Source organism: Pongo pygmaeus, chromosome 18 (assembly GCF_028885625.2).
Source record: "Pongo pygmaeus isolate AG05252 chromosome 18, NHGRI_mPonPyg2-v2.0_pri, whole genome shotgun sequence".
Lineage (NCBI taxonomy): Eukaryota > Metazoa > Chordata > Mammalia > Primates > Hominidae > Pongo > Pongo pygmaeus.
Window position 1 is genome coordinate 33,958,102 of NC_072391.2, and position 13,609 is coordinate 33,971,710.

The 13,609-nt window shown below is 36.8% G+C and overlaps 1 protein-coding gene across 2 annotated transcripts in view; it reads left to right on the forward strand.

Annotated features, from left to right (window-relative positions):
- Positions 1 to 13,609, forward strand: part of ZNF267 (zinc finger protein 267) — a 43,781-nt gene that overhangs the window by 12,463 nt on the left and 17,709 nt on the right. The window lies entirely within an intron of this gene.

Consider the following 13,609-nt stretch of genomic DNA (forward strand, 5'->3'; position numbering starts at 1 on the left):
TATATCTTAATAACTATCATTCTATAATTTTGTCTGGTTCAGTATGAAGCTGAGAATGTGTCCTTTAGTTCCTTTTTTTTCTTTCTAGACATATGATTCTTTCCACAAATATAAATATTATCTATTTAAAGGGTACATCTTGATGATTTGGTATACATACACATTGTGTAATGACTAACACAGCAAAGTTAATTACCACATCAGTCATCTCACATTAGATGCCAATTTTTGTGTGTGTGGTGAGAACTCTTAAGATGTACACTGTTAACAAATCTCAAGTATACTATAGCGCAGGGGTCTATAGTACTGGTCTGTGGCCTGTGAGGAATCCGATCACACAGCAGGAGGTGTGACCATTGGGCCAGCGAGCATTACTGCCTGATTGCTGCTTCCTCTCAGATCAGCAGCAGCATTTGATTCTCATAGGAGTGTGAACCCTTTTGTGAACTGTGCATGCAAAAGATCTAGGTTGTGTGCTTTTTATGAGAATCTGTCTAATGTCTGATGATCTGAGGTAAAACAGCTTCATCCCAAAACCACCCCTGACTCGACCTCCATCCATGGAAAAACTGTCTTCCATAAAACTGGTCCCTGCTGCTGAAAAGGTTGGGTACTGCTACTATAGAGTATCATTAACTATATTTACAATGCTGTACATTAGATATTCAGAATTTATCTTGTAAATGAAAGTTTGTACTTGTTACCATAATGTCTACCTTGTTTATTCATCCATATTGTCAGAAATTGCAGTACCTTCTTCATTATGTCTGAATAATATTGTATATATTGTGAATAGTTGGCTATGAACATAGGGGTACAGATATATCTTTGACATATGATTTTATTTCCTTTGGTTATACAATTAGAAGTAGCCTTGAAGGTTCATATAATACTATTTTTAATTTTTTTTGAAGTGCTTCATGCCATTTTTCGTAATGGCTGAATCAATTTACATTTCCACCGACAGTGTACAAGGGTTTTCTTTTCTCCACACTCTGACTCTTAATATTTCTTGACTCTGACAGCAGTCATTCTAATAAGTGTGAATATTTATTTATTGACTCTTTGACAACAGTTATACTAACAAGTGTGAGGTGATATCTCATTAAGGTTTTACTTGCATTTTCCTGATGAATAATAACATTGAGAACCTTTTTATAAACTTGTTTGCCACTTCCATGTCATATTTTGAGAAATGTCTACTTGAGTCCTTTGCAAATTTTTGTCAGATTTACTATTTTTTTTTTTTGCTATCGAATTGTGTGAGATTCTTAATATTTTGGATATAAAACTCTTATCAGATCTATTTTCTCCCAATCCCTGGTTGCTTTTTCATGTTCTGTGTTTTCTTTGCTGTGCACACACTTTTTTGTTTGATTTAATGCTACTTGTTTTTATTTTTTGCTTTTTGTTGCTTGTGATTTTTTGATGTGATAGCCAGAAAAATTATTGCCAAGGCCAGTGTCAAAGAGATTGTTCCTTATGCTTTTTTCTAGAAGTTATACAGTTTCTGGTTTTGCATTTAAGTGTTAATTCTTTTGAGTTAATTTTTGTACATGCTATAAGTAAATTTTATTCTTTTGCATATGACTACTTTTTTTCAGCATTATTTGTTGAAGAGACTATACTTCCCCTTTGTGTATCTTGGTGCCCTTGTCAAAGTAATAATTGACTGTATTCACATGGGTTTCTTTCTGGTTTTTGTATTCTATTCCATTGGTCTATGTGTCTGTTTTTACGTCAGTACCATACTCTTGATTAGTATAGCTGTGTAATAGTTTGAAATGAAGAAGTGTGATGCCTCTAGCTTTATTCTTCTTTTTCAAGATTGCATTGGCTATTTGGAGTTATTTGTGATTCCATAGAAGTTTTATAATTTTTTCTATTTCTGTGAAAAATGCCATTAGAATGTTAATACAGATTTCATTGGATCTGTGAATCATTTTGTGAAGTATGGACATTTTAGCAATATTATTTTTTCCAATCCATGAAGAAGGGATATTTTTCCATTTGTGTCTTTTTCAATTACTTTCATCAGTGTTTTATAGATTTTACTGGACAGATCTTTCACTTCTTTTGTTAAATGAAGTTATAAAATTTAAAAAAAATTTTTGATACTATTATAAATCAGATTTTTTTGTAGCTTTTTTCTCAGTTTATTGTTTGTATATGGAAATGCAACTAATTTTTGTATATTTTTGTGGCCTCAACTTTACTGAATGGATATGTTAGCTCTATTTTTTGTTTGTTTGGTATAGTCTTTATGGTTTTCTGTATCTTAAAATCCCTTCGTCTGTAAACAGCAAGAATTTTACTTCTTTATTCCCGATTTGAATGCCTTTTTGTTTCTTTTTCTTACCTAATTGTTCTGGCTTGATTTCTCACTACTATGTTGAATAGAAGTGTTGAAATTGGGCACCCCTGTCTTGTTTCTGATAGTAGAGGAAACTTTCAGCATTTCACTGTTTACTCTGTTGAGATGGATACTTTTGTATGTATGTTGTTTGGAGTTTTTATTATGAAAATGTATTTACTTCTGTTATAGGCTTTTAATAAATTTTTTGAGAGGATTATATGATTTTCATCTTTTTCTTATTGTGATATATCATTTAAATTGTGTATGTTAAAACATTCTTGCATCTCAGGGATAAATCCTACTTGATAATGATGTCTGATCCTTTTAATGTGTTTTTGAATTTGGTATCTAGTATTTTGTTGAGAATTTTTGCTTGCATCTTTATAAGGAATATTGTTTTGTTCCTTTTTTGTAGTGTCCTTATCTGGCTTCAGTATGAGATGTTGGTGACCTCATAAAATGAGTTTGAAAGTGCTTTTTTCTTTCAGTTTTTTGGAAGAGTTTGAAAAGTGTTGACATTTCTTCTTTAAATGCTTGATACAGTTTACCCATGAAGTCATTTGGTCATGGGCTTTTTTTTTTTAAATTGGGAGATTTCTGAGTACTTCTGTCTTCTTTCTCATTATTAGTCTTTTGGGTATTTCTGTTTCTTCACAGTGTGGTGTTCTTTCTAAGAATCAGTTTCTTCTAAGTTATCTTTTTTTGTTATGTAATTGTTCATAATAGTTTCTTATTTTTTCTCTTTCTGTGATATCAGCTGAAATGACTACTTTTCCATTAATAACTTTTTGAGTCCTCTTTCTTTTTTCCCTTGGATAATCTAGGAAAAGTTTGTTCATTTTGTTTTTTTTAAAGACTCAACTCTTAGTTTTTTGATATTTTTTGTTTTTCTAGTCTCTCTCTCTTTTTGCTCTAATTCTTATTATTTCCATAATTACGCCAACATTGGGATTATTTTGTTCTTCTTGATCAAGCTCCTTGAGGATTACAGTTAGATTGCTTATTTGAGATCTTTGTTTTCCTTATTGTAGAACTTTATCATTTTATACTTCTGTCTTAGAACTGCTTTTGTTACATCTCAGAAGTTTTGGTTTCTTGTGTTTCCAATTTCATTTGTATCAAGATAATTTTTTATTTCCCTTTTGATTTCATGGTTGTTCAGAAGCATGTTGTTTAATGTCAACACTGTATTAGTCTATTCTAAAGAAAAGAGATTCAATTGGCCTACAGTTCTGCAGGCTGTACAGAAGCATGGCACCATCATCTGCTTGGCTTCTGGCGAGGGCCTCAGTAAGTTTGCAATCAGGGCAGTTGGTAAAGGGAGAACAGGCAGTCACATGGCAAGAGCAGGAGCACGAGACTGAGTTGGAAGGTGCTACACACTTTTAAACAACCAGATCTCATAAGATCTCACTATCAAGGACAGCACCAAAGAATTCTTGAGGGATCTGCCCCTATTATTCAAACACCCCATATTAGGTTCCACCTTCAAGATTGGGGATTACTTTTCAACATGAGTTTTGTGGTGGGAGACAAAACATCCACACTGTATCACACACATTTGTGAGCTTTCTAGTTTTCCTCCTGCTGTTGATTTTCTAGTTTTACACCATTATGATCAAAAACTTGATATAATTTTAATCTTAAATTTAAAAAGACTTGTTTTCTATTTTTGGTTTAACATATGATCTATCCTGGAGAATATTCCATGTATTCTTGAGAAGAATGTGTATTCTCATACTGTTTGATAAAATATTGTCTATTTAGTTTATGGTGTTATACAGGTGAACTCTTTTTTTTATTAGTTTTCTCTCTAAATATTCCATGCTTTGTTGTAAATAGGACATTGAAGTTCCCTGTTATTGCATTTCATTTTCTCACCACAGGTATGTTAACGTTTGCTTTATGTATTTGGGTGCTCCAGTGTTGAGTGCATACATACTTTTAATTTCTATATTCTCTTAACAAATTAACTTCTTTATCATCATGTGGTGAACTCCTTTCCTCTTGTGACAGATTTTTGCATGGAAGTCTGTTTTGTCTAATAGAAACAACAACCACTCCTGACTCTTGGTTGTTGTTTGCATGCACTATGGTTTCTATTCTTTAAGTTTATGTTTGTCCTTAAGTCAAAAGTGAGTCTTTTGTAAGCAGCATAGTGTTAGTTTAAAAAATTCATTTAGCCACTCTGTGTTTATTCTAGTCTGTTTTGTTTTCTATAATAGAATACCACAGATTGGCTAATTTATAAACAGGGGAAGTTTATTTGGCTTATGATTCCAGAAGCTTGGAAGGCAAAGAAAATGACACTGTTATCTGGTGAAGGCCTTTTCGCTGCATAATAACATGGCCAAAGGCCTGAGGGAGAAGAGAGCTCCCTTTTATAAGACTCACTTTTGTGATAACTAACACACTCCCATAAGGACATTAATTCATGAGGGCAGAGTCCCAATGGCCTAACCACTTCTTAAAGATCCCACCTCTTAATTCCATCACAATGGGTATTAAATTTTATCCTAAATTTTGGAGGTGACATTCAGTCTATACCAGTATCTGTTTATTGGATAATTTAATCTCTTTGTGTGTAAAGTAATTATTGATACATAAGGATTTACAATTTTAGTTTTGTTGTTTTCTGTTTTATAGTTTCTTTTTTTCTCATGCTGTCTTCTGTTAATTTTTGGATTTGTTTTTGTTGTTTTTGTTTTGATGGCTTTTTCCATTTGTGTATCTACTACAGTTTTTTCCTAGAGGTTATCATGAGACTTAGATAAAATATCTTATATTTATAAAGGTCTAGTTTAAGATGATAACAATTTAACATCTATCCATAGAAAAAAACTCCACATTTTTTCTCCCTTTCACACATTTTATTACTATATATGTTATACTTTATAACATTTTATACTGTGTATTCATTAACAAATTATTGTAGCTATATTTATTTTAATATAGCTTTTATTTTGTAGCTTTTATACTAGAGTTAAAAGTGATTTGTACACTAACGTTACGGTATTAGTGTATTCTGAATTTCACTATGTATTTACCATTTCCAGTGACATTTATACTTTTAACTTTTTTTGTGTTTTTCATTAGCATTTGATATGGTTTGGCTGTGTCCCCACCCAAATCTCATCTTGAATTGTAGCTTCCACAATTCCCACATGCTGTGGGAGGGACCCAGTGGGAGGTAATTGAATGATGGGGTGGGTCTTTCCTGTGCTATTCTTGTGATGGTGAATAAGTCTCACGAGATCTGATGTTTTTATAAAGGAGAGTTTCCCTGCACACGCTCTCTTCTCTTGTCTGCTGCCATGTGAGATGTGCCTTTCACCTTCCACTGTGATTATGAGGCCTCCTCAGCCATGTGGAACTGTGAGTCCACTAAACCTCTTTCTTTTGTAAATTGCCCAGTCTTGGCTGTGTCTTTATCAGCAGTTATGAAAACGGACTAATACAGTAAATTGGTACCAGTAGAGTGAGGTGCTGCTGAAAAGATAGATACCTGAAAATGTGGAAGCAACTTTGGAACTGGGTAGCAGGCAGAGGTTGGAACAGTTTGGAGGGCTCAGAAGAAGATAGGAAAATGTGGGAAAGTTTGGAACTCCGTAGAGACTTGTTGAATGGTTTTGACCAAAATGCTGATAATGACATGGACAACAAAATCCAGGCTGAGGTGGTCTTGGATGGTGTATTAGTCTGTTCTCACACTGCTGATAAAGACATACCCAAGACTGGGTAATTTGCAAAAGAAAGAGGTTTAATGGACTTACAGTTCCATGTGGCTGGGGAGGCCTCACAATCACAGTGGAAGGCAAGGAGGAGCAAGTCACGTCTTACATGGATGGCAGCAGGCAAAAAGAGAGGGAGCTTGTGCAGATAAACTCCCCTTTATAAAACCATCAGATCTCGTGAGACTTATTCACTGTCACAAGACTGGCACAGGAAAGACCTGCCCCCATGATTCAATTACCTCCGACCAGGTCCCTCCCACAACACATGGGAATTCAAGATAAGATTTGGGCGGGGACAGAGCCAAACCATATCATTCCGCCCCGGCTTCTCCCAAATCTCATGTCCTCACATTTCAAAACACAATCATGCCTTCCCAATAGTCCCCCAAAGTCCTAACTAATTTCAGCATTAACGCAAATGTCCATAGTCCAGAGTCTCATCTGAGACAAGGCAAGTCCCTTCTGCCTGTGAGCCTGTAAAATCAAAAGCAAGTTGGTTACTTCCTAGATACGTTGGGGGTGCAGGCATTGGGTAGCCATTTCAAGTGGGAGAAATTGGCCAAAACAAAGGGGCTATAAGCCCCATGCAAGTCCGAAATCCAGCGGGGCAGTCCAATCTTAAAGCTCCAAGATGATCTCCTTTGACTCCATGTCTCACATCCAGGTCACGCTGATGCAAGAGGGGGGCTCTTACAGCCTTGGGCAGCTCTGCCCCTGTGGCTTTGCAGGGTTATAGCCACCCTCCTGGCTGCTTTCACTGGCTGGCATTGAGTATCTGCAGCTTTTTCAGGTGTCCAGTGCCAGCTGTCAGTGTATCTACTCTTCTGGGGTCTGGAGGACAGTGGCCCTCTTCTCACAGCTCCACTAGGCTGTGCCCAAGTAGGGACTCTGTGTGGGGGCTCCAACTCCACATTTCCCTTCTGCACTGCCCTAGCAGAGGTTCTCCCTGTGGGCCCTGCCCCTGCAGCAAACTTCTGCCTGGGCATCCAGGCGTTTCTGTGTATCCTCTGAAATCTAAACGGGGGTTCCCAAACCCCAATCCTTGACTTCTGTACACTCGCAGGCTCAACAGCACGTGAAAGCTGCCAAGACATGGGGCTTGCACCCTCTGAAGCCACAGCCTGAGCTCTGTGTTGGCCCCTTTCAGCCACTGCTGGAGCCGCTGGGATGCAGGGCACCAAGTCCCTAGGCTGCATGCAGCATGGGGACCCAGAGCCTGACCCAGGAAACCACCTTTTCCTCCTAGGCCGCTGGGCCTGTGATGGGAGGGGCTGTCGTGAAGACCTCTGACATGCCGTGGAGACATTTTCCCCATTATCTTGGTGATTAACATTTGGCTCCTTGTTACTTATGGAAATATCTGCAGCTGGCTTGAATTTCTTCTCAGAAAATGGGATTTCTTTTCTATTGCATTGTTAGGCTGCAAATTTTCTGAACTTTTATGGTCTGCTTCCCTTATTAAACTGAATACCTTTAGCAGCACCCAAGTCACCTAGGTTACAGAGCTTTAAGATTCACAATGAGACTAATGTTAGCAGGCATGCCTTTATGGGCACAGATGTGTGTGCCTTCAGGGAGGTCTCAGATGAAGCATAACTGCTCCAAACTGTGGCTGCATGCAGCTGGAGCCAGGTTACAGTGCCACTTCAGGTCCACATTCAGATAATTGTTGATGGTCCTATGTATAGAACCACAGATAGATTTTTTTCCCTGAGAATCTCTGTGTGGGCAGGACTTTTTTTCCAGACCATGGGTGAGAGGTGAAGAAGGTGGGTTTTGCCTGATTCATGTGTCACAGAAATTCTGCATGTATGTCACCTAAGACTTAGGTGGGTATAAGTTGTCCTCGGTTCTTGGCAGATGGTCCTAGTGACAGGACAAAGGCCAAGTGGATTATAGCTAAGTCTACAGTGGGATGTGGCAAGTTTTGTTCTGTAGCCAGGACCATGATCAGCAAGCCTGCCACTTGGCCAAGGGCAGTGTCTAAGGTCGACCAGCAAGGTCGCATTTTTCAAGAGTAGTGATTCTCTCTTCCATGTCTTCCTTTTGGGCCATGGCTTTATGGACATCTTCTTGCAATTTGGAGTTCATTTCTTCAAATTTGATGAAATCTTTCCTAGATTTGATGAAAATCTTTCAGATCCTCTTCCAGCTCTGTCACATGACTGGAGAGGGCAGCCAGGTGCTCTTTCATTTGGCTCTGCTTCCTTGACTGTTTATGATTTCTTGGACCTCACTTACTTTAGCAAGGTCTTCCTCATAGCTTAAAGAACCATCAGAAGATCTCTTTCCATTCATGTTTGGTGTATTTTCTTGTTCATGGTTTATGTTAAGCACTCCACCTGTTAGTGTTTTTTTTTTTTTTTCTGACTGTTCTGTTCTTTAAGAATCATTAGCTCTTTGTGTGTGACACCTAATTCTTCTTCTAACAAACTACATCTTTCAAGTGCTGCTCATAATTGCGCTCTCACCTTTTCATCCAGAGCTTTGTGCTGTTCAGATAATGACTTCAGTGCTTTCAGCACTTCAGCTTCGCTGGACATGCCTGCTGGAGACTGCATTTGTTTCTTCACCACTGTCATCCTAAGATACCACTCATGCCTGGAGACAGGGCATTCCAAATGCTCTAATAGCAGCCTGGTGGTGTTCCTTTCTGCTTTCATTTTTCAGCAGTTTCTTCTTTCCTTTCAAGGAGCTGTTCCCTGCATACATTGACTTCTTTAGTAAGTGCCATGAACTCCTATGGAGGTGGAGTATTGAGCTGTCTCTGCAAGGAATCTCTTTCATGACCAACCTCATGTAATTTCCCCTGGGTTAGTGCCAGCATTTCTGGAATCTCAGTGTGTCAAGAAGACAGCCTCTTCCTTCTAGCATGCAGACCATCCACCGTTCAAAATATGAATCTGCATCTGGCTGTGAAGGGGAGCCGGACCCATGGCTCCCACTTCCTCCCAGGGGGCCTTCTGCTTCGCTGATGGCCGACGTCACCTCTCATATCATCTTGCTTGCCATGGGAGCAGGCAAGGAGGCTCTGCAGTGTCTAGCAGGTGGGTGCGAGCTCTGGGTGAGCTCGGGAACTGACGAAGGCAGCCCGCGGCCAGACATTGGCAGACAAAGTATTTATTTTTCTACATATGGCTTATTTCACTTAACATGAGATTCTCCAAGTCCATCCATGTTGTTTCAAATGACAGGATTTTATTCTTTTTTAATGGCCGAAAAGTATTTAATAGTATGTATGTACAGCACATTTTCATTATTTATCTGCTGCTGTACACTTGAATTGGTTTTCTATCTTGGCTATTATAAATAGTGCTGCAATAAACATGGGAATGCAGATATCTTTGTCAAACTCTGATTTCCTTTCTTTGGGGATATACACCCAGTAGTGGAATTGCTGGATCGTATGGTACCTCTGTGTTTGATGATTTTTTGAGGAATCTTCATACCATTTTCTGTAGTGGCTATACTAATTTATAATTCCACCAACAGTGTTTATGCTTTCCTTTTCTTTACCTCCTCACCAACACATTTTTGTTATTATATTTTGTCTTTTTGATTATACCCATTGAAACTGGAGTGAGGGGGTCCCACTGGGTTTGGATTTGCATTTCCTGTGTGATTAATGATTTTGAGCATTTTTTATGTACCTGTTGGCCATTCGTATTTCTTCTTTTGGGAATGTCTAGTAAGGTCTTCCACACATTTTAAAATTTGGTTATATGTTTTTAGTATCTTGAAATCTTAAAGCTTCTTATATGATCTAGATATTAACACCTTTTCATAGGTATAGTTTGCAAATACTGTCTCACATTGTTTAGGTTGTCTTTTCACTCTGTTAGTATTTTCATTTTGTATTTAAACTCTTTTTAGTAGGATGTAATTATATTTGTTTTTTCTTTTGTTATATGTGCTTTTGAAGTCTTTATTTTTAAGAAACAGGGTCTCACTCTGTCACCCAGGTTAGAGTGAAGTAGCATGATCATAGCTCACTGCAGTCTTGATTTCCTGGGCTCAAGTGATGCTCCTGTCTTGTCCACTTGAGTAGGTTTACTATAGACATGTGCCACCACACCCAGCTAATTTAAAACATTTTTTTTTAGGGACAGGATCTCACTATGTGGCCCAGGATGCCCTCAAACTCCTGACCTCAAATGATTCTCCCACCTTCGCGTCCCAAAGCATTGGGATTACAGGCATGAGCCACTGCAACTGGCCATGCTTTTGAAGTCTTATTTGAAAAATATTTTCCAAGTCTGTTGCAAAGCATTTGCTGTATGCAAATGCTCTATGCAAACTATGAAATAGTTTGGGCTGATTACATTTAATTCTTTAACCCAGTTTGAGTTGATTTTTTTGGTATATGGTGAGTGGTAGGGGTGTAGTCTGATTCTTCTGCGTATGGATATTCAATTTTTCCTGCATCATTTCTTGAGGAAACTGTCTTTTCCCCAAAGTGTATTCTTGGCACCTTTGAAAATCAGTTTGCTTTAGATGCATGAATGCATTTTTTGGCTCAGCAGGCATATTGGTCTATATGTCTGTTTTGGTGCCAGTACAATACTGTTTAGCTTACTGTAGCTTTGTCGTAAATTTTGACGTAAGGTATTGTATTGTCTCCAGATTTATTCTTTTTGCTCAGGATTGTTTTGGCTATTCAGGGTCCCTTGTGGTTCCATATAAATTTAGAATTTTTTTCTCTATTTCTGTGAAGAATGCTGGTGACTTTTTGATCAGAGTTGCATTAAATCCATAGATCATTTGGGGTAGTGTGGCCATTTTAATTATATCTTTTCAGTCTATGAGCACAAGATATCTTTTCATTTATTCACATATATTTTATTTTTTCATCCATGCTTTGTAGTTTTAGTGTAGGAATATTTCATCTTCTTAGTTATGTTCATTGCCAGGTATCTTAATTTTAGTACTTAGTAGATGTCTTTTACATCTAAATTGGAAACGAGGAAGTTAAATGGTTCCTGTTAGAGACAAAAAGATCTTACATTTACAAAACCTGAACACAACACCAAACACCAAAAAAAAAAAAAAAAACAGAAAAAAAAAACACCCAGAAACAACAAAACTGTTAGGAGTAATAAATTCATTAAAGTTGCATGATATAAAATTTCATAATTCCATTCACAATAGCTACAAAAAGAAAGTCAGTTCATTTAAAGTTCATGTTTGTATATGGTACAAAGTGAGGTTCAACTTTATTCTTTTCCATGCAAATTTCTAGTATTTCTAACATTCTTTGGTGAGGAGACTGTTCTTTCCTCATTGTGTGTTCTTAGAACCCTTGTTGAAGATAAATTTACTATATACATGAGGATTTATGGGCTCTCTAATCTTTACATCATCTATAATACTTGTCTGTCTTTGAGTACCACACTGTTTTGATTACTGTAGCTTTGTAATATGTTTTAAAATCAGAAAGTAGATGTCTCCTTTTTTTCCCCCCAAGATTGTTTGGCTATTTCTGATTTCTTGAAATTCCATAGATATTTTAGAATATTTTAATACTTCTGCAAAGAGATCTATTGGTATTTTGATAGAGAGTACATTGAATCTGTAAACACCTTGGATAGTATTGACATCTTAAGAATATTGAGTCTTCAAACTCTTAAGTGTGTGTTTGAGACTGTTTAATTTCTACATATTTGTAGGCCTGCCAGTTTTCATTTTTAACTTCAAGCTATTCTGTTGTAGTCAAAAATAATATTTTGTGTCATTTCCATCTGTTTAAATTTGTTAAGACATTTTATGGCTTAAAAAGTTGTCTATCTGGAATAATGTACCATATGTGATTAAAGACATTGTGTATTTTGCTGTTGTTAGGTGAAAAGTTATGTACATATGTTAAGTCTAATTGTCTTTAGTGTTCAAGTCTTCTGTTTTCTTATTGATATTCTTTCTGTTTTTGGGTTTGTTCATTTTTGCATTACTGAAAGTGGAGTATAGAAGTCTTCTACTATTATTATGCTGCTGGCTACTTGCTTCAATTCTGTGAAAGGTCACAATGTATATATGGGAGCTGTGACATTAGGTGCATATATGCTAATGCTTGTTATAGCTTTCTGGTGAGTGGACACTATTATTATTACATAATGCCCTTTCTTGTATTTTGTGACAGTTTTTGATGTAATGTGTATTTTGTCTGATAGTATTTTACTTTGCATTTAATTTCTTTTTTCCATGCTTTCACGTTCAGCCCATGTGTGTTTTTGTATCTAAAGTGGGTCTTTTATTGAAAGCATAGTCGGATCTTGTTTATTGAATTTCAGCCAAATTTTGTCTTCTGAATGATTTAATTTTTTTTATATACAAAGTAATTACTGAAAGGGAATGACATTGCTTTTTGTTTTTTGTTTTAGATCTTGTAGCTTTTTTGTTTCTGTTTTCCTCTTGCTGTCTTCCTTGGTGTTTTATTGATTTTTTTTAGAGTGGCATATTTTGATTCCTTTCTCATTTCTTTTTGTGTATCTACTATAGGTATTTTTGTGGTTACCATAGATATTACACAAAACATCTTAAAATTATTAATTTGTATTAACCTGATAACTTTAGTAGCATACAAAAATCCTGACTCTTTATGTCCCCTTATTGTGTTTTATTGAGGTCACAAATTATATGCTTTTTATTGTGAATCCATTAACACAGATTTACGGTTATTTTTAAGTGTTGTCTTTTCACACACATAGGCTCAAAATAAAGGGATGGTGGAAGATCTACCAAGCAAATGGAAAGCAAAAAAAGCAGGGGTTGCAATCCTGGTCTCTGATAAAACAGACTTTAAACCAACAAAGGTCAAAAGAGACAAACAAGGCCATTACATAATGGTAAAGGGATCAATTCAGCAAGAAGAGCTAACTATCCTAAATATATATGCACCCAATACAGGAGCACCCAGATTCATAAAGCAAGTTCTTAGAGACCTACGAAGAGACTTAGACTCCCACACAATAATAATGGGAGACTCTTAACACCCCACTGTCAATATTAGATCAAGGAGACAGAAAATTAACAAGGATATCTAGGACTTGAACTCAGCTCTGGACCAAGCAGACCTAATAGACATCTACAGAACTCTCCAACCCAAGTGAACAGAATATACATTCTTCTTAGCACCACACTGCACTTATTCTAAAATCGACCACATAATTGGAAGTAAAACACTCCTCAGCAAATGTAAAAGAACAGAAATCACAACAAACTTTCTCTCAGACCACAGTGCAATCAAATTAGAACTCAGGATTAAGAATCTCACTCAAAACTGCACAACTACATGGAAACTGAACAACCTGCTCCTGAATGACTACTGGGTAAATAACCAAATGAAGGCAGAAATAAAGATGTTCTTTGAAACCAATGAGAACAAAGACACAACATAGCAGAATATCTGGGACACATTTAAAGCGGTGTGTAGGTGGAAATTTATAGCACTAAATGCCCACAAGAGAAAGCAGGAGAGATCTAAAATCGACACCCTAACATTACAATTAAAAGAACTAGAGAAGCA